The 27,297-nt window shown below is 41.3% G+C and overlaps 1 pseudogene; it reads right to left on the bottom strand.

The window, feature by feature from the left end:
- Positions 1-11,574: 11,574 nt before the first annotated feature.
- Positions 11,575-21,698, bottom strand: LOC132427876 (coiled-coil domain-containing protein 117-like; annotated as a pseudogene).
- Positions 21,699-27,297: the final 5,599 nt, after the last annotated feature.

Raw genomic sequence — 27,297 nt, forward strand, 5'->3', positions numbered from 1 at the left:
ATATGTTCATTTGACATATTTATAAAAGCATATTCAAGATGCATAAATAAAAATGAATGCTTTTTTTGTATTTATGCCAACCTAATTTAGGCCTTTATAAAACAATAACAGGGTAGGATTATTTCTGAGACTAACCCAATCATGTCTTTGGGTTTCACTATGCATCTGCATGCGCATGCCTGGGTATGCACTTCCTCCTCAGCTGTGCAGGCAACTGCTACCCAATATTTTAATATTATTAATAACTCTAGTGAAAAGTATCAACTATACTGTAGAATTAAAAGGGAAAATGAGAAGCCAACTTTGAAGTATTATAATCTATTTAGGATTAATTTATGAATATAATAATGGGGACTAATTCTGGTACCCCAATGAAGATTTGGAATTCAGTGACTTAAATGAACCAGAGGAGTTTTGTGAAGGAAAGGGGCACTGGACATTTAATGTAGACTACAAGGCTATTTGGAGCTCTTACACCTAAAAAAGGAAACTTTTCCCTTGTTGTTAAAAACTGAGGTAATTGTACGTATAAATGCAAAGTATCTCTTCTCATAACACTTAAAAATTGAGTCTTTTATATTCTATAACTTTTAAGCTAGAGTGATTTCATTTCAAAAGCATCTCTTCCACTTCCATGTAAATGACTCTTGGCTGCGTTCTATCCCAAACCTTTGGTCTTGTATGAAAACTCATCAGGACTTTGTCTTCAAGGATGTGCTTGCAGCTCATATTTTCCTTTGTTACTCTTAACACTGTTTAGTACCTTTCTTTAGGGGCTAGAGACGAATCCAGTGATCAAAAGCCTTTCTTTCTTTTCTTTTTTTTTTTCCATTAACACAAATACACTAGCTTCTATTTTCATACCTGAATAGTTTACTAGAGTTCTCAAAATGCCTCTGTTGGACATAGACTATTGAGAAGGAAGAACAGATCATAATTTGGCTTCTCTCTTGTCTCAACAGATGCTGTCTACTTTGTTTAAAACATGCAGCTGTTATGTACATTCCAAAATGTTTACTTACTTTTTTATTGATAAGCTTATTAAACCAAAGTTGTTCCTTTATGCCCTTCCTATCACTAGTAATAGAAAAAGGCAACCAAAAGTAGAAAGAAGATATTAGTTTCCCCAATCTTTACTTTTATGAATATTTTCAGCATTTATTTTATATTTCAAGACAAGAGTCTGTAGGGTTGTCCACGTATGATATTTTCATAATACCTAGTATCATTCTGTATACATCCTAGGTTCTTGATAAGTGTTTTTAATTGTTTTAACCATAAATGCAGAATAATTATTATGAAATCTAGAGATCACTTACAGAACATATAGTAGTACTTTCTACGAAGAAAAAATGCATTTTATTAACAGATGTAATTTTACTACATGGCTGATGAGTTTCAGGTTTATTCTTGCCCTCTGGGCAAGAATGATAGCAACTGATTTAAAATCACAGCTCCAAGAGTTCCTTCTGTACTACAAAGCAAGCATTTTGGGGGCAAAAGATGAGTTTTTACAGAAGAAAGAATTTTCCCTTTGGGATCTTACTGGTTTTCTCACTATTTCAATCTTAAGTTAGCTAAATCGAGCCACTTCCGAAATCCTTCACACCAAATGCTCAACCTAAGTTCCTCTCTTGCCTCTCAAGGAAAATGTGGTGGAGTTCATTCTTCACAAAAGAGCCTGGACACATCCCACACTCTACTTGTGAAGGGGCATCAGCCCAATCAGCACATAAATCATTTAGCAAGAAATAGCTGTCTTATTAAATTTAACCTCTTCATTAGGTTTTTTTCAGTTCAGACTTCCTTTATATTCGCAAAGCCATTTCTTTCTTTAAAAATGTCTTAAGACTCCTAGGGCATTGGGTTGACCTGAGAGGCAGAAGAAGTGGCCTGCTCCAGAGGAAAAAGATCCATTTTCATTCCTTTGGAAATTTCTGAAGTTATAATCTCAGCATTGTCAAGGGGATGGTACATTTCCTCTCAAAAGATAATTGCAACTACAAAGGAATGGAGTGGAAGAAGGAACTGTTCTCATCTCAAATGCCATATTCATGATCTAGTAATGTGAATTTCATGTAGTGATAAGTATTGATACTGTTTTAATGGATTTACATGAAGATATTTTAAATCATAATTTTCATTTCAATTAAGTATCAAGTGACATGTTATGCTAAGAACTGTAGAGAATAAAAATAAAACATTTTGAGGGCTTCCCTGGGGGCAAAGTGGTTAAGAATCCACCTGCCAGTGCAGGGGACACGGATTCAGCTCTGGTCCAGGAAGATCCCACATGCTGTGGAGCAACTAAGCCTGTGTGCCACAACTACTGAGCCTGCGCTCTAGAGCCTGTGAGCCGCAACTACTGAGCCCATGTGCCACAACAACAGAAGCCTTCATGCCGCTGAGATTGGTTCAAGATGGCAGAGTAGAAGGACATGCGTGCACTCCCTCTTGCGAGAGCACTGGAATCACAACTAACTGCTGAACAATCATCGACAGGAAGACACTGGAACTCATCAAAAAAGATACCCCACAAAGGAGAAGCCACAATGAGACGGTAGGAGGGGCGAAATCACAATAAAATCAAATCCCATAACTGCTGGGTGGGTGACTCACAAATTGGAGAACACTTATACCACAGAAGTCCACCCACTGGAGTGAAGGTTCTGAGCCCTACGTCAGGCTTCCCAACCTGGGGGTCCAGCAACGGGAGGAGGAATTCCTAGAGAATCAGACTTTGAAGGCTAGTGGGATTTGATTGCAGGACTTTGACAGGACTGGGGGAAACAGAGACTCCACGCTTGGAGGGCACATACGAAGTAGTGTGCGCATCGGGACCCAGGGGAAGAAGCAGTGACCTCATAGGAGACAGGCCTACCTGCTAGTGTTGGAGGGTCTCCTGCAGAGGCGGGGGGTGGTTGTGGCTCACCGTGGGGACAAGGACACTTGCAGCAGAAGTTCTGGGAAGTACTCCTTGGTGTGAACCCTACCAGAGTTCGCCATTAGCCCCACCAAAGATCCGGGAAGGCTCCACTGTTGGGTCACCTCAGGCCAAACAACCAACAGGGAAGGAACCCAGCCCCACCCATCAGCAGACAAACAAAGTTTTACTTAGCTCTGCCCACCAGAACAACACCCAGCTCTACCCACCACCAGTCCCTCCCATCAGAAAACTTGCACAAGCCTCTTAGATAGCCTCTTCCACCAGAGAGCAGACAGCAGAAGCAAGAAGAACTACAATCCTGTAGCCTGTGGAACAAAAACCACATTCACAGAAAGACAGACCAGATGAAAAGGTAGAGGGCTATGTACGAGATGAAGGAAAAAGATAAAACCCCAGAAAAACAACTAAATGAATTGTAGATCGGCAACCTTCCAGAAAAAGAATTCAGAAAAATGAGAGTGAAGATGATCCAGGACCTCAGAAAAAGAATGGAGGCAAAGATCGAGAAGATGCAAGAAATGTCTAACAAATACCTAGAAGAATTAAAGAACAAATAAACAGAGATGAACAATACAATAACTGAAATGAAAAATACACTAGAAGCAATCAACAGCAGAATAACTGAGGCAGAAGAACGGATAAGTGACCTGGAAGACAGAATGGCGGAGTTCACTGCTGCGGAACAGAATAAAGAAAAAAGAATGAAAAGAAATGAAGACAGCCTAAGAGACCTCTGGGACAATGTTAAATGCAACAACATTCACACTATATGGGTCCCAGTAGGAGAAGAGAGAGAGAAACGACCCGAGAAAATATTCGAAGAGATTATAGTTGAAAACTTCCCTAACACGGGAAAGGAAATAACCACCCAAGTACAGGAAGTGCAGAGAGTCCCAGGCAGGATAAACACAAGGAGAAACACAACGAGACGCACAGTAATCAAATTGGCAAAATTAAAGACAAGGGAAAATTATTGAAAGCAACAAGGGTAAAACAACATGTAACATACAAGGGAACTCCCATAAGGTTAACAGCTGATTTCTCAGCAGAAATGCTACAAGCCAGAAGGGAGTGGCATGACATATTTAAAGTGATGAAAGCAAAGAATCTACAGCCAAGATTACTCTACCCAGCAAGGATCTCATTCAGATTCGACGGAGAAATCCAAAGCTTTACAGACAAGCAAAAGCTAAGAGAATTCAGCACCACCAAACCAGCTCTACAAAAAATGCTAGGGGCTTCCCTGGTGGTGCAGTGGTTGGGGGTCCGCCCGCCAATGCAGGGGACGTGGGTTCGTGCCCCAGTCCGGGAGGATCCTGTGTGCCACGGAGCGGCTGGGTGTGTGGGCTGTGGCCGCTGGGCCTGCGCGTCCGGGGCCTGTATTCCATGGTGGGAGGGGCCACAGCAGTGAGAGGACTGCGTGCCGCAAAAAAAGAAAAAAAAAATGCTAAAGGAACTTCTCTAAGTGGGATACACAAGAGAAGAAAAGGACTTACCAAAAAAAAAAAAAAAAAAAAAAAACCAAGACAATTAATAAAATGGTAATAGGAACACACATACCAGTAATTACCTTAAACGTGAATGGATTAAATGCTCCAACCAAAAGACACAGGATCGCTGAATAGACACAACAACAAGACCCATATATATGCTGTCTACAAGAGACCGATTTCAAACCTAGGGACACATACAGACTGAAAGTGAGGGGATGGAAAAAGATATTCCACGCAAATAGAAATCAGAAAAAGGCTGGAGAAGAAGAAGAAGGAAAATAAAGAATGTTACAAGAGACAAGGAAGAACACTACATAATGATCAAGGGATCAATCCAAGAAGAAGATATAACAATTATATATGCACCCAACATAGGAGCACCTCAATACATAAGGCAACTGCTAACAGCTATAAAGGAGGAAATCGACAGTAACACAATAATAGTGGGGGACTTTAACACCTCACTTCCACCAATAGACAGATCATCCAAACAGAAAACTAATAAGGAAAAACAAGCTCTAAATGACACAATAGACCAGATAGATTTAATTGATATGTATAGGACATTCCATCCAAAACCCACAGATTACACTTTCTTCTCAAGTGCGCATGGAACATTCTCCAGTATAGACCATACCCTGGGTCCCAAATCAAGCCTCAGTAAATTTAAGAAAATTGAAATCATATCAAGCATCTTCTCTGACCACAATACTATGAGATTAGAACTGAATTACAGGGAAAAAAATAAAAAACACAAACACATGGAGGCTAAATAATGTTACTAAATAACCAAGAGAACACTGAAGAAATCAAAGAGGAAATCAAAAAATACCTAGAGACAAATGACAATGAAAACACAACGATCCAAAACCTATGGGATGCAGCAGAAGCAGTTCTAAGAGGGAAGTTTATAGCAATACAGTCCTACCTCAAGAAACAAGAAAAATGTCAAATAAACGATCTAACCTTACACCTTAAGGAGCTACATAAAGAAAAACAAACAAAACCCAAAGTTAGTAGAATGAAAGAAATCATAAAGATCAGAGCAGAAATCAATGAAATAGAAACAAAGAAAACAATAGCAAAGATCAATAAAACTAAAAGCTGGTTCTTTGAGAAGATAAACAAAATGATAAAGCATTAGCCAGACTCATCAGTAAAAAGAGGGAAAGGACTCAAATCAATAAAATTAGAAATGAAAAAGAAGTTACAACAGACACCGCAGAAATACAAAGCATCCTAAGAGACTACTGCAAGCAACTCTATGCCAATAAAATGGACAACCTGGAAGAAATGGACAAATTCTTAGATAGGTATAACCTTCCAAGACTGAACCAGGAAGAAATAGAAAATATAAACAGACCAATCACAAGTAATGAAATTGAAACTGTGATTAAAAACCTTCCAACAAAGAAAAGTCCAGGACCAGATGGCTTCACAAGTGAATTCTATCAAACATTTAGAGAAGAGCTAACACCTATCCTTCTCAAACTCCTCCAAAATATAGCAGAGGGAGGAACACTTCCAAACTCATTCTATGAGGCCACGGTCACCCTGATACCAAAACCAGACAAAGATACTACAAAAAAAGAAAATTACAGACCAATATCACTGATGAATATAGATGCAAAAATTCTCAACAAAATATTAGCAAACAGAATCCAACAACACATTAAAAGGATAATACACCATGATCAAGTGGAATTTATCCCAGGGATGCAAGGATTCTTCAATATACGCAAATCAATCAATGTGATACACCATATTAACAAATTGAAGAAGAAAAACCATATGATCATCTCAATAGATGCAGAAAAAGCTTTTGACAAAATTCAACACCCATTTATGATAAAAACTCTCCAGAAAGTGGGCATAGAGGGAACCTACCTCAACACAATAAAGGTCATATATGACAAACCCACAGCAAACATCATTCTCAATGGTGAAAAACTGAAAGCATTTCCTCTAAGATTCGGAACAAGACAAGGATGTCCATGCTCACCACTACTACTGAACGTAGTTTTGGAAGTCCTAGCCATGGCAATCAGAGAAGAAAAAGAAATAAAAGGAATACAAATTGGAAAAGAAGAAGTAAAAGTGTCACTGTTTGCAGATGACATGAATCTATACACAGAGCATCCTAAAGATGCCACCAGAAAACTACTAGAGCTGATCAATGAATTTGGTAAAGTTGTAGGATACAAAATTAATGCACAGAAATCTCTTGGATTCCTATAAACTAATGATGAAAAATCTGAAAGAGGAATTAAGGAAACACTCCCATTTACCACTGCGACAAAAAGAAGAAAATACCTAGGAAGACAAAAAACCTGTATGCAGAAAACTATAAGACACTGATGAAAGAAATTAAAGATGATAGAAACAGAAGGAGAGATATACCATGTTCTTGGATTGGAAGAATCATCACTGTGAAAATGACTATACTACCCAAAGCAATCTACAGATTCAATGCAATCCCTATCAAACTACCAATGGCATTTTTTACAGAACTAGAACAAAATATCTTAAAATTTGGATGGAGACACAAAAGACCCCAAATAGCCATAGCAGTCTTGAGGGGAAAAAAACAGAGCTGGAGGAATCAGACGCCCTGATTTCAGACTATACTACAAAGCTACAGTAATCAAGACAATATGGTACTGGCACAAAAACAGAAATATAGATCAATGAAACAAGATAGAAAGCCCAGAGACAGAAAGTCCATGCATCTATGGTCAACTAATCTATTACAAAGGAGGCAAGGATACACAATGGAGAAAAGAAAGTCTCTTCAATAAGTGGTGCTGGGAAAACTGGACAGCTACATGTAAAAGAATGAAATCAGAACACTCCCTAACACCATACACAAAAATAAACTGAAAATGGATTAGAGACCTAAATGTAAGGCCAGACACTATTAAAATCTTAGAGGAAAACATAGGAAGAACACTTTTTTTTTTTTTTGCGGTACGCGGGCCTCTCACTGTTGTGGCCTCTCCCGTTGTAGAGCACAGGCTCCGGACGTGCAGGCTCAGTGGCCATGGCTCACAGGCCCAGCCGCTCCACGGCATGTGGGATCTTTCCGGACCGGGGCACGAACCTGTGTCCCCTGCATCGGCAGGCGGACTCTCAACCACTGCGCCACCAGGGAAGCCCAAGAACACTCTTTGACATAAATTACAGCAAGATCTTTTTTGATCCACCTCCTAGAGTAATGGAAATAACAACAAAAATAAACAAATGGGACCTAATGAAACTTAAAAGCTTTTGCACAGCAAAGGAAACCATAAAGAAAATAAAACACAATCCTCAGAATGGGAGAAAATATTTGCAAACGAATCAACGGACAAAGGATTAATCTCCAAAATATATAAACAGCTTATGCAGCTCAATATTTAAAAAAACAAACAACCCAATTAAAAAATGGGCAGAAGACCTAAACAGACATTTCTCCAAAGAGGACATACAGATGGCCAAGAAGCACATGAAAAGCTGCTCAACATCACTAATTATTAGAGAAATGCAAATCGAAACTACAATGAGGTATCGCCTCACACCAGTTAGAATGGCCATCATCAGAAAATCTACAAACAACAAACGCTGATAATTTTCCTTTCAAATCTGGACTTCCTCACTCCCTCAAAATTCCAAGTTGATACAACTAACATGTATTTTGTACCTACTATGTGCTAGACATTGTGGTGGGGAGGCATCAATGGACAAGAGGCAGCCTGTTTAGAACTTGGATATTTCATAGACATGAGGGACCATGAGATCTGACCCCATTCTTAAATACCTATAGATTAAATGTCTTGGTTGAATGCATGTGTAGGAGTCAGAGACTTTTGAACCTGTGAAGGTGGGTGAATCAATTTCTTATCTTTATTTCCAGATGTTGAACTTCACTGCTTCGAAAAGACTTGAACCTCTGATGAAAGAACCAGAAGGATGCTTGTGAAATAGCAGGGGTTTCGCTTGCCTTGGCTCGTTACAAATCTATGAAGTCCTGGTTCACTGCCTTGGGTAACCATACAAGATCTCTTTCAAACATCTCTCCTTTCTGTTGCTTCTACTTCCCCTTAAACATCTGGTGGACGATGGAAAAAACCTTGATTTATAGTATCACAAAACAACACCATAAGAATGGGTAAAATTAAATAAATACATATACAGAGAAAAGGTAAATGTGAATCCACTGACTTGAAATGCATTCTTTTTTTCCAAAACACTTAAGAAATTTTACAGAAAACAATAAAATACAGAAACACCAGATTCTCATTTTAACGTAAAACAGCACCTTCCGCAACTTTCCTAGTACTCCACCATTCTTATTACTATTAAAAAACAAAACCAAGTTCCAGATCCAAAATAATTAACGCACCTGCTGGTAAACAGTTTTCTCATGGTTCTAGCCTCCACTCCACTTATTTTTAAAATTTTACAATTGCACCTTTTCAAGAATGAGTAGCAATTTTTATTTGATTAATATCTGTGCGAACTGGACTTAACTTTCTTCGTATTAATTTAGAAAACAAAACCAAACCACACGCACCCTAATCAAGCCCAGAGAAAATATACATTTGTTCATTAAAGCTCACCTGCCTTAGATAATTTTTTCTTTTCACATGTTAGCATAGTAAGCCACTGTTTGATCCATGCGCAAACGCTGTACGAAATGACCAGACCTGTCAATTCCCTAGGGAAACCTTACGGCAAAAGCAAAAGCCTTCCTCTACAAAAGAAAAACAAAGCAGAGGCATGGGGACTGTGGAGACAGCTCAGATGAATAAGCATCACAAGGATGAAGAAGACAATTTTTGTACAAACATATGCAAGATAAAGTTTAAAAAGGAGCATTGAGCATGCATGTTTCCTGCAGAAATAATGATCATGTCAGATAAAAGGACTCGTGAAGCAAGTTCTGCTTAGCTCTTAATTAACAGAATCTTGTTAGTTCTCTGCTACATATACCCGTGGTTTCAGAGCCTTGTTTCAGAGCTCTTCCTTCCTCCTGTTCACTGACCTGGATCCCAGGCCTGCCCAACAATCTCTGTAGAAGACAGTGTTAGTGTGTTTGGGTCCTTCTTTGGAAAGCTGTCACCTCTCCTTCACCTGAACACTGGGATTAACTCCAAATTCCAGGCAGTCACTCCATGCTTTTGAGCTGTAGCAGAATAAACATTTTAGAGTAGGGATTTCTTTAAGGCTACAAACTTTACAAGTTGGTCCCATTAACAAGGACCTAGGGGCAGGAGTTTTTTAAACAGCATGAATCAAACACTTGCACATTTCAACAGAATACAGTTTACATTCATCTCTAAATCTGAGATTAAGAAACTATTAGCTGGTTTCCAACTGGTTTCAATACTGGTTTGCAGTTTGAATAATTTTACTGTGCAGACATTATTTTGTTTAAATATGAAACATCAAATCTTTTCCTGACTATCAAGACAGAAATAAGAGAAAGCAGGAACAACAGGCAGGAGAAGAAACAGTCCAGTTAACAGACCTGTGACTTCTATGCCATCTGTGACAAGGGGAGGGACTTCGGCATGGGTTTCAAAATTGCCTGGGAGCTGTCGCCTAAAGTCACCTCTGCTTGGCACAAACCACGTTTTCTACACAAGGTGTCTGATTCCTACAAAGGCAAAAGAAACCCAGAAAGCAAAACGGAAGGAACTGGGGTGGTCTCCCGTTGTCTGATAAAAGGGCTAATATTACACTCATTTAACAAGTTATAGTGGATATTCTGTAGCACTAAAGGAACTGTCATTTTACTTTGTACTACCGAGTCCTTGCCACGCAGAAGAGCTCTTCCTGAGAAATAAAGAACTTCAATCCTGGTTACCCTCAGAGGACACCTTGAGCCTGGGTAAGGTCCTCAAGATGAAGATTTCCTGCTAGCAGGAAGGTGTTTTCTACTAACATTTTTTTTCTTTTTTTTTTTTTTGTGGTACGCGGGCCTCTCACTGTTGTGGCCTCTCCCGTTGCGGAGCACAGGCTCCGGACACGCAGGCTCAGCGGCCATGGCTCACGGGCCCAGCCGCTCCGCGGCATGTGGGATCTTCCCGGACTGGGGCACGAACCTGTGTCCCCTGCATCGGCAGGCGGACCCTCAACCACCGCACCACCAGGGAAGCCCTCTGCTAACTTTTAGGCTTACTGCACAACAGTTGAAACAACAGGCAAGTTGGCTATCTCAGTAAATCTCAATGTCACTTGCCCATATGTGCTCAGCTAATTATTCAGTCACTGTTTTCTAAATTAACATTAAACAACTCAACTTGCTTTTTTTTAACTACAGAATTTATATGCTGGGCTTAGCTGATACAGCACCGCCCCAGGATTACCTGAGGAATGCTTCTCCCAGAGCCCATTCGCACATGGTTTACCTCACAATCTTTTAAACTATCACTCAAGGTTAATTAAGCTGTAAACATTACTGAATAGCTGGGCTTATCGATTTTGGAAGGGAAACCAAGGAGCATGGTAGCACAAGGCAAAAAAGCCTCGAAGGAAAAACCTTTTCTTTGTATTTTTCGTTGCATTTTCAGAGGCAAAGAGGGGAGGCACAATGCTACTGGCTATTTAATCAATACAGCTACACTGAATTGACAACTGATATACAGGTTTCAGAGCCTCTGTTAAATTCCCCAGCATAGGTTTAAACTACGGCCTTCTTCCTCCTTCCCCCCAATGATATATAGTCACCACTGTAAACAGAGCTCACGTCTACAGATGAAGCTGTGGCTCGACTGCCAGGGTACCCGTAGTAGGAGAGCATCCTACTTTCTTAATGCACCTTTTTCAACTCAAGTATCTGAATGATTTAGACAATGTGACAGATGACTTAGAAGTCATGCTTACACATATAGCTTCTACACTTGACTTTGCAGAATGTACTCCTTATTCCTTTAATAAGCCCCCTAGAAAACTGCTTTTCCCTTGAGACAAGTTTCCTTGGCAAAAAGTTGAATTCAAGAAATGGCTACCCCAAATGAGAGTCCCGTCCCAAATCACAGGTGGAGTATTACACCCATTTCAAAACTTTCAAGTCCCTATACTGTACAGGCAGGCTCATGACTGAACACATAAGCCTTCTAAATTTGACAACTTTAGTGTAGAAACTGGCTTCTAGAGTTCCATCTCTTCTTCTGTGCAAGCAGCTGTCTCCAAACTATTGTAAACAGCCAACCCTGTCTGCGAGGTTCTAAGAACAGTTCAGTTCCTTGAGGGAAGACAGTGCCAGCAGCTGCACACTTAGTTTGGCTCTCTCCTGCGTAGTTCTTAGCATTAGATGACGGCTTTAGCAGAAAGGAGTTCAGGGAAAGGCTTCCAGAGCACAAGCTCCCTGAAGGACAGCTCATGGACTCAATCATTTTCTTTGTAAAGACTTCATCAAATTCCCTCTTCAAACCTGTTTTCATGGTATCAGGAAGGACAAGCCTGGGAAGACGGTTAATATTTCTGTCAGCTTCAAGTTCATCTTCATCAGTTATTCTGTCCTCAATTTCCTGAAGCCTCCTTCGGGCAACTTCACCCTGTGGTTCTCCTGTTGTCTGATTCCTCTCTTCACAAATAACAACTAACATGCCAGGTGCAGAAAGGCCACTAGTGCACGGATTTACTCCATGACCCTCTATATCCTGATGTGCACAAAGAATCCAGTCATTAGGACCAGCACAGAGCTCTACTTCAGTTATAGCCTCTTCTTTCTTACTGGACAATCCTCCTCTCGCTTGTGTTTCTTTCTACGGTGAACTGCGGTGAACTGAAACACATCGGCGCGCCCCGCTCCCACCCGGGCTGCTTGGGGCCCCGACTGCGGGGCCAGCCCGGCGCGTCCGGTCCCAGCGGGAAGGCCCGGCTTAGGAAAGCCGGCGGCGGCCGCAGGAAGTCCGAGCCGCCGCCCGGCGGGAGGCGACTGAAGAGCCCGCAGAGCGCCGCCGTGGCGGGGGAGACGAGGAGGCTTCGCCCGCGGCCCCCCTGAAATGCATTCTTCCAAGCAACACACCTTCAACCTGTCATTGTATTTCTAAGTTTGATAAATGTGCTCCTTTTAAAATTTACATATGCTGCTTCCCCAAGGCAGGAGGACCTGATAATGACAGTAGCAACAATGTTCTGAGGGAAGTGGTGCTTTGTATCAATCCAGAACTATCGTTCGAAAATCTCTCTTTTGCTGCAGAAGAAAAAACTGCTACTGAACTTTTAACTGGAACTTTCTTTATATTACAGAGAGGGTGCTGAAAACAGGCTAAACGATCACTAGATGACCACTGTTTTACTATTTTACGTTATTTTCTACTATTTTTTCATTTGGAAAAGTTATCTAGAGCCTTGGAACAATGTCGCTGAGGAATGCACCACCAACCCGAGGCTGTTCTCAGGGGACTCAAGGTCAAATAGGCACACATAATATTGAATTGTGAAGCACCCTGCTGCACTCCACGTTCAAATATGTGCACCCTAAGTCCTGTCTCCAGTGCATGGAATGAACTCTTTAGACAGCGTTTATACAGTTAAAGACACTGTATCATGAATGCCAAAGACGACGGTGACACCTTTTTTTTTCCTTTTGTAGAATGTTAAATGATCATCCTATGGAATTTATTAAGCATCCCAATTTACAGATGATAAGAAATAAGAGTTATACTTATTAGGTAGCTTAAGAAACTACTGGAGAAGCCAAAGGCACAAGTCTGCTAGTAGAAGATAATTTCTAAATGTCTGAAAAGGAAGATGACAAGAACTGAAATTCAGCATTTCATTTTAATCTCAGAAAAAAAGGGTGACTGTGGTGGTGTGGGCCTGGTTTTTAGCAGGAGCATCTTGTCCTGTTAATGCACAGCAATGTCCTGATTACCTCGTTGTTCATCATATTGCAGGGTAGCAGGTTGGCCTGATGACTGCAGAGGACACGTGCCGCCGTGATAGCCAGCTTCCCGCATTCATCACAATTCTCGTTCCCATACCCAGGGTCCGTATCCTCTCAGTGACTCACAAAAGTGCCACTGTCATCATAATGCCAGGCATGTTAATATTATAAATTGTGACCTCTAGTCCCAAAATAGTTATCTTCATTTATTATGAAAGGGGATCTTCTACTTTCATCAGAAGCTTAAACAAGTATAAGTCTCCCCACTCTGGTCTAAGACTATCACATAGCAACAACAAATCTTTGTGGCTATTACTTTTGTGTTTAATTTTTCGTGTGACATAAACTAAGTACGGCTGTATCCTTCAATGAACTCTCAAGTCCTTCTCTAATGACCTTCTTGGCTATTAATTAGACTTTCAAACTAGTACTTGAGTTCAGAGTCCAGCGATGAGAGAAAAAGTTGAGCTGAATAAATCCAAGAGCACAGTCATGTACTTTTCATACTGTGCTTTCCCAGGAGCCGTTCAACTTAAGTAAACAAACCCTCAAAACGGTGCCTCAGCTGTAATAACACCCTAATAGCCCTAGATGGACACAAAATCAATGCAAATATCTAGACATTTTGAGCTCTCCCATTATAACAGGATATGCATTTTGCAGGATAACAGAGTGGCTTATTACAGATGGGGCTGCCGTTGTCCTGAGGATGCTGGCATGCCTCAGTTTCCCCCACGTGGTTGCTCCTTGCTTTCTGGCGGCTTGGGGAGAAAAGCCAGCAGCTCCGGATAGCACAGTGGAAAGAAACCACCACTGTGCTCCTGGGGTTGAGCCTTGACCCTGCCAACTACTGGCTTGCTCCAAACAGCCAGCTCTCAGTAGGGGCTTCTTTGACCTCTGTTTTCTCCTTTTTTTCCTTTCCGTGATACTTTATGGATACTTTGATTTTCACATTTACATTGCATTAGAAAAATAGATGGTTATCCTTCAGTAAGATTTCCCTGTGTGCCAAGCTAAGTGATTTACGTCCAAATTTATGAATTATAACCTCATGCAAGTTAGTAATACTATCCTCATATTCCAGTTTTACACAAAGCACTAGGCTGTGTGCTGGGCGTTCTTCCCTCCCTGTATATTCCCAGTACAAGGCTGTACTTTGTAAATGAGGAAACTGAGGAAACTGAAACGCAGGGAAGTTAAGGTCACTCAGCTAGTAAATAGACGACCTATGATTTGAACTGATATCCAAAGCCCATACTCTTAGCCATGGTCATCTGCTGCTGCTCTTAGAGGCTTACATATCTGTCTTTTGCTACTAGTCTGCCGGCACCTTGAGAATAGGGACAACATTTTAGTCAATTGTTCTCTCCTTTGTGTCTTGCACAATGTTGGAATTTAGCAATTCTTGTGCTCATCTTTTCAAAAAAGCTATTATTCGCTCTGCCTAAAGCAAAGGCCCAGCCCCCAGAGCCAGTTGGCCATTCAGGAAACATTTTTGGAGGGCTTCTTTTCTGGAGGAAAGGTGCTGCAAGGCTGAGAACCTACCACACCTAACACTTCTCTCTGTACAGAGTACCCACAAGTGCACTGGGCCCAGGTGGACATGTTCGTCTCAGGTAACACAGTTCTCCTGGACCACAGCTGACTGGGTCAGAGATCTGGGCCGGGGCATCTTTAGACCGGCCTGTGGCGTCTGAGCTAAGTTGCTGTGAGAGCTGCGTAATAATGAAACGAATCAAATCCTCTCCTGAAGAGGTCAGATGTGAGACACACAAAGAAGGCACTAATGCCAAGAGACACACAGAAAAAAATCCACTATACAGAGGTTAGGAGATGACAGAAGACCTGACGGAGCTGGAGTTTAGGGAGAGGGCAGAGCAGTGTTGGGGGACAGGAACAGAGGCAGCAAAGGCACCCAGGGGACTGGAGTCACTGCTTGGCTCACCAGAGCTGCTGGTGTGTCCCCAACAATGAGCCTGCTCTCCAGGGAGCACTAGGCTGCAGGCTGCTGAGCCCACCTCCCCAGCTTCCTTCCTTCCTTTGTATCCCTATCACTGAGATCATCTCAGAATGGCTCAGAGCCAGTTGCTGAGGCAGGGAGGGGTGGGACCCAGGCTAAAAAAAAATGATGAAAACACACGATCCCAATCTTTAAGGAGCTATGATCTAATGAGGCAGACAGAGATGGTCATAGGTGATTATAATCCGAGACCAGATATGCTTGGATGGACTGGACTATACATCAAAGGGCTCTCTAAAAGGGGCTCCTGGGACATCGCTACACGCTCTCATTACAGGCCTATTTGACAGAGCTGGGAATGGAGGGAAAGGGTGGAAACTGGGAAGACGAAGAAAGCAAAAACCCATTATAATTCTGCTCCTATTTGAATTCATATACTTCAGTAATTGCCTGCAGTGCTGAAAGAGAGCCTAACCTTTTTGTTAATGTTATCTTTAATAAAAACTCTCTCTTAGTATATTCTGAGTGAGTTTGGTGTTCATTAGGGTGAGGGACAAAGAGCAGATGAGTTACAGCACTGCATCATGAAGACGGAACCTGCCATGACTTGTTCAAGCCTGAGCTGGGGCATTTACTCCTCCCCTTCATCTGAGGGGACTGAAATCATAGCCTGAATTACAAGCTGGCTTTATAATGTGCAGCCTGGATATCCCGGTCCTGGACCTGCCCCACAGTTACAAAGTGAATAGGGGATCAAATCAAGTCAACCACAGGCTGACCTTTGTATGTTCAAGGCCTGGGTAAGAAAGGGGACCCCTCTCTTTTTGTTCAGATTGCGATCAGTCCAGTCCTAAGATTACGATGGAGAAGGCCACATCCTTCCCGAAACTTAACTGGTCATTCTTTTCTAAGCCTGTGACCTAGCTACCTATACAGTCAGAAATTTGAGGTTGCTGAAGGGCAGCTCTGAGAAATAGTGGATCTTGCTTCTCTAGTCTCCTGAGGTCATGGGGGTCGCAGAGTTGGCCTATGTTGTCTGGATGGGTACACTAGGACGCTATTACACACAGCCCATTGTTACACTGAACTGAACGGCCACGAGAGCAAATATGTCCCTCAACCTAACAACAGCTCACATTTTGTGAATGCTAATGGAGTGTCAGGCCCCTTGAAGCCATGTCTTCTTCTTTATCATTTCCTCTGAGGTAGTGGACAACAATTACTATTATCAGTCTGACACTGTAGATGAGGAGAGGGATACTAAAGAAAATAAGTAACTTGACCCAAATAACATGGCCGGTTAGTGGTGAAGACATGGGATTTGAACCCACTCTTTTGGACTTGAGAAGTCCCTCTATTTATTACCCCAATACACTGCTTTCCAAACATCTCAAGGAAGGATTATACTCTCTTACAAAGAGAATGGAGTGAAAGCAATGAGTGTCCAGCTTCTGCAATAATGCCAGTAAATTGGTCAGTCCTTGTGGATGATTTCTACTCAAGCGCCAAGATTTCCTTAGATATCTACATGGTTTCTTTCTCTTTCCACCTCTGGAATTCTCTTGTAGTGATTTTTTTTTTTTTTTCCATCTTTGCAGAGGTTCTCTGGTGGAAACACATCAGCAGAGAGCAGTGATGTGAAATAATTTCTTCCACTGCCCAAGATTAGCTATTCACTAGTTTAGTCCACAAGTAAAGCAGTGCATATTTTAAATGCCATCCTCTGAGTAACCAGAGTCTGCAGTTTCATCCTGCTGAGCCAAAATTAATTAGAGATGAATATCATAATAGAACAGAATTGATCGTAGCATATCACTAAGAAGTGTTGGTCTGTGTTAATTAACATGATTCACCATCAACACTCAGTATATTTATATACAATCAACACAGGTATTTGTCTACATAGACCAATATATTTTTTAGTGGTGGCAGAACTCACCTCAGAAATGATCCACAGATTCAAATGCTTGTCCCTCTGCCTCTACCCAAACCCTGCCCACCACACACACACACAGTGGCGTGGCCTAACTGCCTCCATATTGGCTATTTCAAAACACATTGTATAGCATTTGGAACATATGAATATTTGGAAGCCAAGAAATAGAAAATGTTGGCATAAATGAAGCAGCATCCTGGGGAACCGACTAGAGAAGGATTCCTAGGCAAGTTCAACCTGCCTATAATCTCCCTTTCTCCAAAAGAATCTGAGTATTTCTCTTTTATTTTCATGCAAGCTAATATGCTACACTGCCTGCCATTTCAACAATTAGAAATTCAATAAAAAATAAACAGCCTCTTTTAAAAGACAAATATCTCCCCGAAAGTTAGGGGGCTATCGGTCAATCAAATTTGTCCAAATTTCTTTTTAGCCCATTTATTTCAGACAAACTGCATTTAGGAATGTGAGTTTTGCCTGAGTGTTGGGGAGGGAGGCAGTACGTCTTGTAGCCCAGGCTCATCCTTGACTCCAGGAAAGAGAAAAAATTCTTCTTCTCCCACTCCTCTTCCAGAGGGCTTCATGGGGACATCCAACTTCTACAACTCAACTGGGTAATTTTATCCATTCCCTACTTTAGCTATGTTATGGATTAAAGAGGCTTCTGAGGACTGGCTTGAGTAGTTAACCACTGTGTGAAACATGGTTTCCAGAGGAAACCACGCTCTGAATACTGAACATCTAATAAACCAATATTTGGCACAGACCTGTTTGAAGCTGGGGACTGTGTGTGCGTGGCTTCAGGCTGTCTCTTCCCCCTCCACCCCACAATATACTCATCAGACACTGACTGTTCAAGCATGGAAATGCATGTCAAAACAGACAGCTGGAAGGCATAGCATGGCTCTGTACACAAAGCTGAAACATCTGGATGAACTGTAGACTAACTATGCTATCCAGATGTTTTAAAATAATTAGTAGGGCAGGCAGTACTTTTCTATCATTGACATTTTTACCTTTTTTTTTTTGTATTGAGTAGCCCTAGTCTTTATAACTGCAACGTTCCTTACTAAAACCCGCCTTTATTCCAGAGAGGCAGGGCTTACTGAACTCAGTGGGTGCATTAGGCACTGTGCGGGGATTAATTCTGGGTTCTCTTGTAAGATGCAGACTTGGTGTGGATCAGGAAAAGGGAAGCAAGATGAGTGGCCCGTCTATAAAAATTCCTTTTTATCTTTTTCCTCCCTTTGGCACTCTACTCTGAACCAGAGGCTTGATCTCAGCTCCATTTCAGCTATCTTAAGCCTCTTAACTTTCTGTCCTCTTACGGGTGTCCTGTGAAACCTGATTCAAAAGCAGGATGTACTCTATTGCAGTTTTTCTCAAAATACGATCAAGGGCCACAAGCAGAGAAACTCGCTGGCTGTTTAGTGTGAATGCTGATTCCTAGGTCCTACTTGATCTTCTGACTCAAAGTCTCTGGAGGATATGTCCTGGGAATCTGTCTTTTAAATAAACTCTCCATGTATGTCTAGTGCAAGCTTAAGAGAACTACTGCATTATATAATGCCTTATTCTGATTGTTGCGACTCATGAAACTTTCACTTCAATTTTAGTACCTATAGAATCTAGAAATCTAAGTAATGTAAGAACAGTTATAAATCAAATATCAGGGTGCTTCGAAAAATGTAATGCCAGCAAGTTAGGAACTTGATAATTCATCATAGATACTTGCTCTAGAATCTATTCTGAAGTGTGTTGGGCATTTTTCTCTCTGAAATCTGATTTCCATGTAAGATCAATAAGGGAATATTTATATTGCCGATATGGTGACCATTTATTATTTGATTTTTATAAAATCCTTGCCTCTAAGCAGTTGACATTCAAAACAAATCATTCCTTCATTAGCCATAATAATACCTTATTGCCTCTGTTCTGAAGTATTCATTTTATTTCCATTATCCCTATTGTATAAAACAGGCACAGATCTAGCAGAGCCCAGTTTATCACAGGCAAATTGAATGGAGAGGCTAAGTAAACGCGATCTGCTAGGTTTCCCCCTCAGATTAGCAACCAGAAGAGTTCATCTTCTCTAAGAGCCCCCGGTTGGTCTGTGGGAAGCAGTTTGAGTGAAGAAGGTCTGCAACATGGAGCTACAACTCTTCCAAAATCATGGCTAAGCTAATTTATTACAATTGAACCAATTACCAAGCGAGTTGTTTGGCATCAAGGCAAACCACTTGGTGAGTAAGGAACTTTTCCACATTTTCCTGGGAAGGGCAGAGGGAGACCGTGGGGACAGAGTGCATTTCAGAACCTCCTCAGGAGAGCTGGCTCTGTAGAGACACAGGTGCTCCTGGAAATGAAAAAAGCTTCACGAGACCATTTTTGGTGTCTGAACTCAACTCTCTGCATGGAAAATGGGAGGTTACATGAGTGGCTTACGGACAGCAGATTGTGTGGTTGCGTTTCCCCTGCTGGCAGTGACCCTCTTAGCCTCACATGGCTTCAGACCAACAGCTGGAGCACAATGAAGGACTTGGGGCTCATCAGCTGTTTCTGCAGAGGGACATGGCTCTAGGTATTCCTCAAGGCTGGACAACTGTGAGTGGCCTTTGCTATCACTGTAGTTTCCCTATTTTTTTTCCCCTTACTTAAAATGAGTGCTACTCGGGGCTTCCCTGGTGGTGCGGTGGTTGAGGGTCCGCCTGCCGATGCAGGGGACGCGGGTTCGTGCCCCGGTCCGGGAAGATCCCACATGCCGCGGAGCGGCTGGGGCCGTGAGCCATGGCCGCTGAGCCTGCGCGTCCGGAGCCTGTGCTCCGCGACGGGAGAGGCCACAACAGTGAGAGGCCCGTGTACCGCAAAAAAAAAAAAAAAAAAAAAAGAGTTTTACTCTTTCTTTTTCATGAGAATGTAAATTTCATAAAGAAATAAATGAATCAACTTCAAGATAAAATAAAATAAAATAATATTAAATTAAATTACAAAAAAAGTGTTACTCACATTTCTGAGTTTCAAACTCAAGTATCTAGTTGCATTTGGGTTCTCAGGTTCCATGAAATGGCCCCTCTCTCTAATGCTCTGCATGCAGTAGGACCTCCACTGATGCCAGTGGGCTGCCTGGAATAAGGTTCTTTTCCAGAATCAGCCCTGGAGCCACCAGTAGGTAGATTTTCTAACATGGCTCCAATCCAGCCCCCACTTTGCACATGTAGATTTATCCCGGGAATCAACGGTGCAGAGTATAGTTAGTGCTGCTTGCATTTAGCTATCTCATCTCTCCTGGCTCACTTCTGTTTATCTCAAATTCAGCTTCTCTCCTTCTGTCAGTCACAGCAATTCCCCAAACGTGGTTGGCAAAGAGCTGTGGGACTGAGGTATCAGGCCTGTTGTTTCCAACTCTTGTGAGGTTCTGAGATGAGGTTTGTTTGACTTTCTTTTTAGAGGTTTGTTCACCTAGGAGATGTTAATTTCTCAAAACTGGAATGCACTTATCCTCTCAGGCAAATCTTATCTAGGGAGAAGCCACTAATTGCGAAATTAAACAGTGGTTATTATTTTCCACTGATGGCAAAGCCCGTACTTTATTAAAGAACAAATAGAATATTGCTTTATGGGAAATTTAGAATAAACCTACCCAAATGGTATACACGGGTCTCCTCATGGCTATAAAAGCAATGTGCTTTATGTATTTATGTTTATACAATTAACATCAGGTATTCTTCTTTACTTTCATTTGTAAGTACATTAGTACATTGAAATTTTTGTCATAAAAAGTAGAAATGTTTTATGAGTGTTTAAATATACACATAAAGGTTAAAAGCATTGTTCTCTGTATTTAAAAAAATGCCTACAGTACAATAACTCATCTTGAAATGTCTACGGAACATAATACCTATTATGCTGTTCTTTGTTTCCGCTTTTCATCTTGAAAATGCTTCCATATTCAAGTGAAATTATCACTGCATCTTTAAAAATCTTTTTACAATGTAAAACTTCTTTATGAGTCACAAAAAAGGGGTTAGACAGAGCTTCCCTGGTGGCGCAGTGGTTGAGAGTCCACCTGCCAATGCAGGGGACACGGGTTCGTGCCCCAGTCCGGGAAGATCCCACATGCCATGGAGCGGCTGGGCCCGTGAGCCATGGCCGCTGAGCCTGCACGTCCGGAGCCTGTGCTCCGCAATGGGAGAGGCTACAACAATGAGAGGCCCGCATAGCGCAAAAAAAAAAAAAAAAAGGGTTAGACAATATGACTTTCAGTAGCTAAGACTCTCATGAAACAATGCAGTGTTAGGCATAGTGGCTGATTTTCCCACAGAGGTATAAATCAGACTTTATAATGAAAGAGTTCAGTTCTGGCCCTCGCAGCTTTTGTCCTATGTGAGCACAATACATACATACATACATACTGTCAGCTGCTGCCTAGTTCCTGGGTCTTGATCATCCCCTTTCCCAGCCTTTGCTGTAGTATCTGCAGACATCTACCCAACCTGTGGGTCAGAAACTCGGTCACACATTCCAGCGGTGCCTTAATTAAACCTTGTGATATTCCGGGAATTAGGTTGTCCGAGAAAAACTTGGGTGTCTAAGTTGGCTGCTGAAAACACAAGTTTCCACTTTCTGAACATCTCATCAACCACTCCTTGCTTCCTCCCACGTCTTCACCTCTATCAGCTCCCCCAACACAGATACCTTCTACCAGTCCAACGTGGTGCCTACCAAGTGGTCTATTCTCCCTACTGGGATGGACTCTCTCTGAATTGTCTGCTAGGCTAAGGTCCCATTATCTTGATAACTCCTACTTCCTTAAGGCCTTGGATGGATTCTGATTTGGAATGATCATACTGGCAAGAACAGTCCCTGGTCCAAGCTTCTCGCATGACCAGACTCCCTCCTCTACTCCCACGTCAATGCATTCCACCCAACATTATTAATAACCAGGAGAACATGCTGGGTGGGTATGGCTGCTTCTTTGGCCCAGGTCTTTTCTGGTCCTTTTCTGCCCTTTACTCAAGCACTTGTTGCCTTGGGTTTTGCAAGCCTAGAGCAAGGGTTTGCTGGTGTTAGGACACATTCTAAATAACTCAGCAGTGTCTAAAGGAACCCCAACACTTTCTCTACATGAACATGTAAAGAAAACTATGTGATCGCTATTTTTAGTAATGTGCCAAAATACGGTTCTGGAGGGCTGAAATCTTATAGCAGGGATTAGCAAACTATGGTGCACAGACCAAAACCATGCTGCTCCCTGTTGTTTTAAATAAAGTTATATTTGAACACAACCATGATCATTGCTCATTCATTTATGTGTTGTTTATGTCTGTTTTCACGCTACGTTGGCAGACTTGAGTAGTTGCGACAGAGACTGCATAGCTCACAAAGCGAAAAATAATTACTATCTGACCCTTTATAGAAAAAGTTTACCAAACTCCACCTTATACTCATCCATTACTTCATCTCTCTGTTTGGATCCTAAATAGACTCCTACATGAGGGGCTAGAACCCAGGTACCCAGATACCTACTTTGTTGAATTCTAAGCTATTTTCACCAAAAGGGACAAAACCTATTTCAAATTAGTGACATCTGACTAAAGATATTAGCATATGTGGGGGGAAAACCTGCAAAGCTCAACTCAAAGACTTCTAGAGGAAATTACTTTAAAAAATGCAGCCTAGAGTGAGGCAAACTTGAGATAAATTATTAACAATTATTGTAGTCCAATAGGAATTCAGAAATAGCAATCCCACTCCTTCGTCAGCGTTCTGTTTGCAGTTCATTTACTCTGATCACTCCCTACTGCTAGACAAATTCAGCCTCACTGGATTGGAGAGGGAATTAGCGTTGATTTTCTCCCATTAAATATTACATAGGCATGCTTATAAATGGTTACATCACCAAGGTTTGCAAATAGAGAAGATAAAAAAATTTTTTTTCTTAACTTCATTTGCTAAACTGAACCTGATAGAGAGAAAGCAAAGTTTCTCATGTAAATCGAATGACTGGATATGCTGACATTTTGTTTCACAAAGCAGTGTTTCTACAAGGTTACACACATAACTACTAACATTTAAAATGGCAGAAGGAAGGGGTTTTACACCCTATTGTGCCAAGTTTTATTTTTTCTGCTGTACTGATTACAATAAAGGACTCATCACTGTCAACAGGCAGAGCCTGCTACATTGCTTTTATCAAACGCCAGGAGGTGTAAATACAAACTGTAAAGAGAAAGATCATGACTCACTGTCTGACAGCGAAGCTATTAAACATAATCAAAGACTCAGAGTGAACTCACAGTGCCTTTCAACACATTGCTAAAGAATCCTTTTCACTGTAAAACTAGCATAAAATGTCACAATTCTGACACTGCTGTTGGAGAAACTTGGTTTAAGGCATTTAAAACAACTTCAAGACTTCAAATGAACAGGAGTTACTCACCACAGAATAAGTCACACTGCATTTAGCCTGGACACAAGGCTCCTCAAATTGTAATCAATAACTGATTAAAAGTTGATCTTTCAGGGCATTAAAATCCAAAATTTTAGGATACTTGTTGGTGATTAAAATATGTCGTTGTCGAATGAATGCAGCCTCATATACCTCAACAACAAAATCATTGTTTGCTGTCTCTTACAAAGTACAAGGACAATGATTTATTCTCAGGAAGTCAGTTGGACCATGAGGTAAGGTACATGTTCTATATTGAGAAGTGAAAATCCTGCCCATGGTGTAGGATTCCGGCATCTTGAGTGAAAGGAACAGATGGGCAGGACAGTGGGACATGTAGGTCCAAGAGAACAAACATGACAGTCCCAAAGTTTCCTGAGTGTTACCTGAGTAGAGCCTACCTATTTTCTGCTCATCAGTCCTTTATTTTTTTAAAATTTATTTATTTTTGGCCGCACCGCGTGGCATGTGGGATCTTAGCTCCCTGACCAGGGGTAGAACCCAGGCTCCCTGAAGTGGAAGTGCAAAGTCTTAACCATTGGACTGCCAGGGAAGTCCCTCATCAGTCCTTTAAAGGCATGTGTCTTCAAGGTCAATGTTACAGTACATCGGTCTATGAGAAGGTTGTGATCAAAGGACTTTTATGATTAATCATGTGAGTTCTGCGGGAAGCTTAATCATGACTATTTACATGTTGAAGCTAGACTTCTAAGACCAGCCCTTGGCCAGCCTCACAAAAATACATGCAACGTAGCTCTGTCTGGCTTCTTGGTGGTTTACACGTGCCCTTTGGACTCTAGGTTCAGAAGCATCACCTACTTTTTCACTCGCCTCTCCGTGCACACTTAGCATGGAACCTAGAACACAGCTGTTGCTTACTAAATGCATGAGGCATAAATGACAGCAAGAATGATTCTCATCACTTATTATTAAGCAGTGTGAGAACACAAAGATAGAGATGCTGTCCAAGGAAGACTGGCTTTGGCTGGCAATATCTACTCAGCCCCTGGCCCAATAAGTTTGACTTCAGGCCTTTTGACCATATATTCCACAAAAGTAAGCCACAAACACTGCCACTTATTGTGGGGTCCAGTGTGACTAACTTATAGAACTCTGGCCACACAGCCTGACTTCAATACCTGCCTCTGGCTCCTTCAAATTTGTGGTCCGTTAAGTTTCTCCTTCTGAAATTCTGGATCATAGTTGTTCAACTTCCACATAGCTATCCACATTTTTTAAAATTTTTAAAAAAAATTTTTTGCGGTACGCGGGCCTCTCACTGTTGTGGCCTCTCCTGCTGCGGAGCACAGGCTCCGGACGCACAGGCCCAGCTGCTCCGCGGCACGTGGGATCCTCCCGGACTGGGGCACGAACCCGTGTCCCCTACATCGGCAGGCGGACTTTCAACCACTGCGCCACCAGGGAAGCCCAGCTGTCCACTTTTAACCTTCCTTTAGTTGTGGTGCCTTCTGCTACCTCAACTTAAGAAGTCCCTGCTCTAACTTCTAACACTTTGGCATTTCCCAACCCCTAACGCTACTCTACTATGACAAGGAGGGATTCTGACCCAGAAGGAATAATCTAAGAAAAAGCTTCAGGGAGATATTTTAATTTTTGTTTCCTTCCTTGAAGTTTTATGGATCTTTGAGAATTTCTAGCAAAGGTGGGAGCAGAAGCTCTTTTCATCAATGATGAATTCCCAGGATTTTAACCCTCATCTCAATGGATAACTGGTGGCTTGCCTTAGGTGATCTGCATGAAAGTAACTCTCACCCCGCAACTGCCAATCTTTATAGCAAAGGCTGAATAGGTTATTTATAACCAAAGCGTTGAGTATTATTTAACACCCTCTGTATACCACATTGTGCTTCCTCTGTTCTTCCCAAGGAGCTCACATCATAGTCTACCTTGTACTATATTTATTACTTAATTTTCTTTTTTGTAATGCTTTGGTAGCTACTTGGGGACAGCTCTTTTGTTTTTCATTGTATTGCCCAGAACACTAGCAATAAAACTTGTAAAAACAAAGATACTAGAAATGCTTACTAAATGTGAGAAGAGAAAAAAGAAGCATATGCAAACATATCAAATTCCAGTTTGGTGAAACGAGTATTAAACTATTGGATTAAAATGAGACTTTCGACGAGTTTTTGTGTCTAGTTTTAATAGTCATTATCAGAATTACATACGTGTTCTAAAATCCTGCAAATGCAATAAATAACCTCTTTCTACTCCCTACCCCTCACTTCTTCATGCTTTGATCACCTACAAGTTATTTTCTATTGATGCTTCCCACTCTCCATGATTCTTGCCTAATGTAATCCCAAATGAAATTATGCAGGAGACTGCGTCCCCTGCTCTAAGTTTACGGGGATTTTTTTTCTTCATTAAAAAAATATTCACACTTAGGAGTAAGGATGGGCAAAAATGGGAACTAGGTGAGTTTCTCTTCAGCCTCTTCAACCTCTAGTTGTTCTTTCTCTCTGCCTGAAATGGCTTCCTACTGTTCTTTGGATGTTCTATGACCTCATCTCATTCTGACCCTCTCTCAAACTGAACCTCTCTAGCTCTCCTTACAAAATCTGCTCTCAGCCTACTTCTGCTGGAAAGATTCCAATATATGAATTAGTCACATGATGTTAATCAATGATAGCAGCTTAAGGCATTTTCTGGCTCAGAGGGATTCGCATTTTGATAAGGGTCAATGCCCTAACCCCTAGGATCAAATTGCTAATGGTAGAATTTAATACTTTGGGAATGGCATCAAGGGTTAGAAAGCCTTCCAATCCCATCATATTGACTGCCAGCTCTACAAGTGCAGAGAACATCCACTCCCACAAAGCTGTCCCTCATTATTACCATAAATAATGAAGAAGTTATTTTCTATATAAGTCCAAATGCTAACACTGACACTGCTGAACTCAGTACAGAAGGGAAAAATGTCAACACGGTGGCTCCAAATAATTTTGGATTTGGTGAGAGCGGAAATGAGAAGAAAGGAAAGCAGGAAGGAAGGGGTAAAGACAGGAAAGGAGGACTGTCAACATAGGGAATGAAAGAAATATCTCTTTAATCTGAATGCTATTATATTATTAGATATACAGAATGCATGCATTTTAATGCCACTTCTGAGATCGATTATATGTGTTAATCTAATTTTTTCATAAAATAAAAATGAAATTGATTTACAGTCTGTGGGGAAGGGGGACTTAGACACAACAAATTTGGGGGCTATTAAATGTAATATGTAAAAGCTGAAAAACAAATTTCATAATTGAAGCTCTGTATCTTAAATTAATATACGACAAGGAATACTGACTTTGGCAAACAGATACAACAAGGCTATTTACCAAATTATTATTAATTGAAGTGTATGACCAATCTGTCATTGCTAAGAATAGTGGAAAAGCAGTTCTGTAGTCACGTATTTTTGAAGAAAGTCAATAAGAAATGAATTTGCTCAACTGCAGGAGAATTTAGCTGCATTTGTTGAACTCATGATTTTTTTTTTTGATCTTTTTGAAAAACAATAAATCACACACTCATAGAATATGGTGCTGTCCTTGGGTTAGGTCATGTATACCCTCTTAGAGATATGGTAAAAAAACTTGAGAGGGCTTAGGAGATGATCCCAC

The sequence above is a fragment of the Delphinus delphis genome, chromosome 7 (assembly GCF_949987515.2).
Source record: "Delphinus delphis chromosome 7, mDelDel1.2, whole genome shotgun sequence".
In the NCBI taxonomy this organism is placed as follows: domain Eukaryota; kingdom Metazoa; phylum Chordata; class Mammalia; order Artiodactyla; family Delphinidae; genus Delphinus; species Delphinus delphis.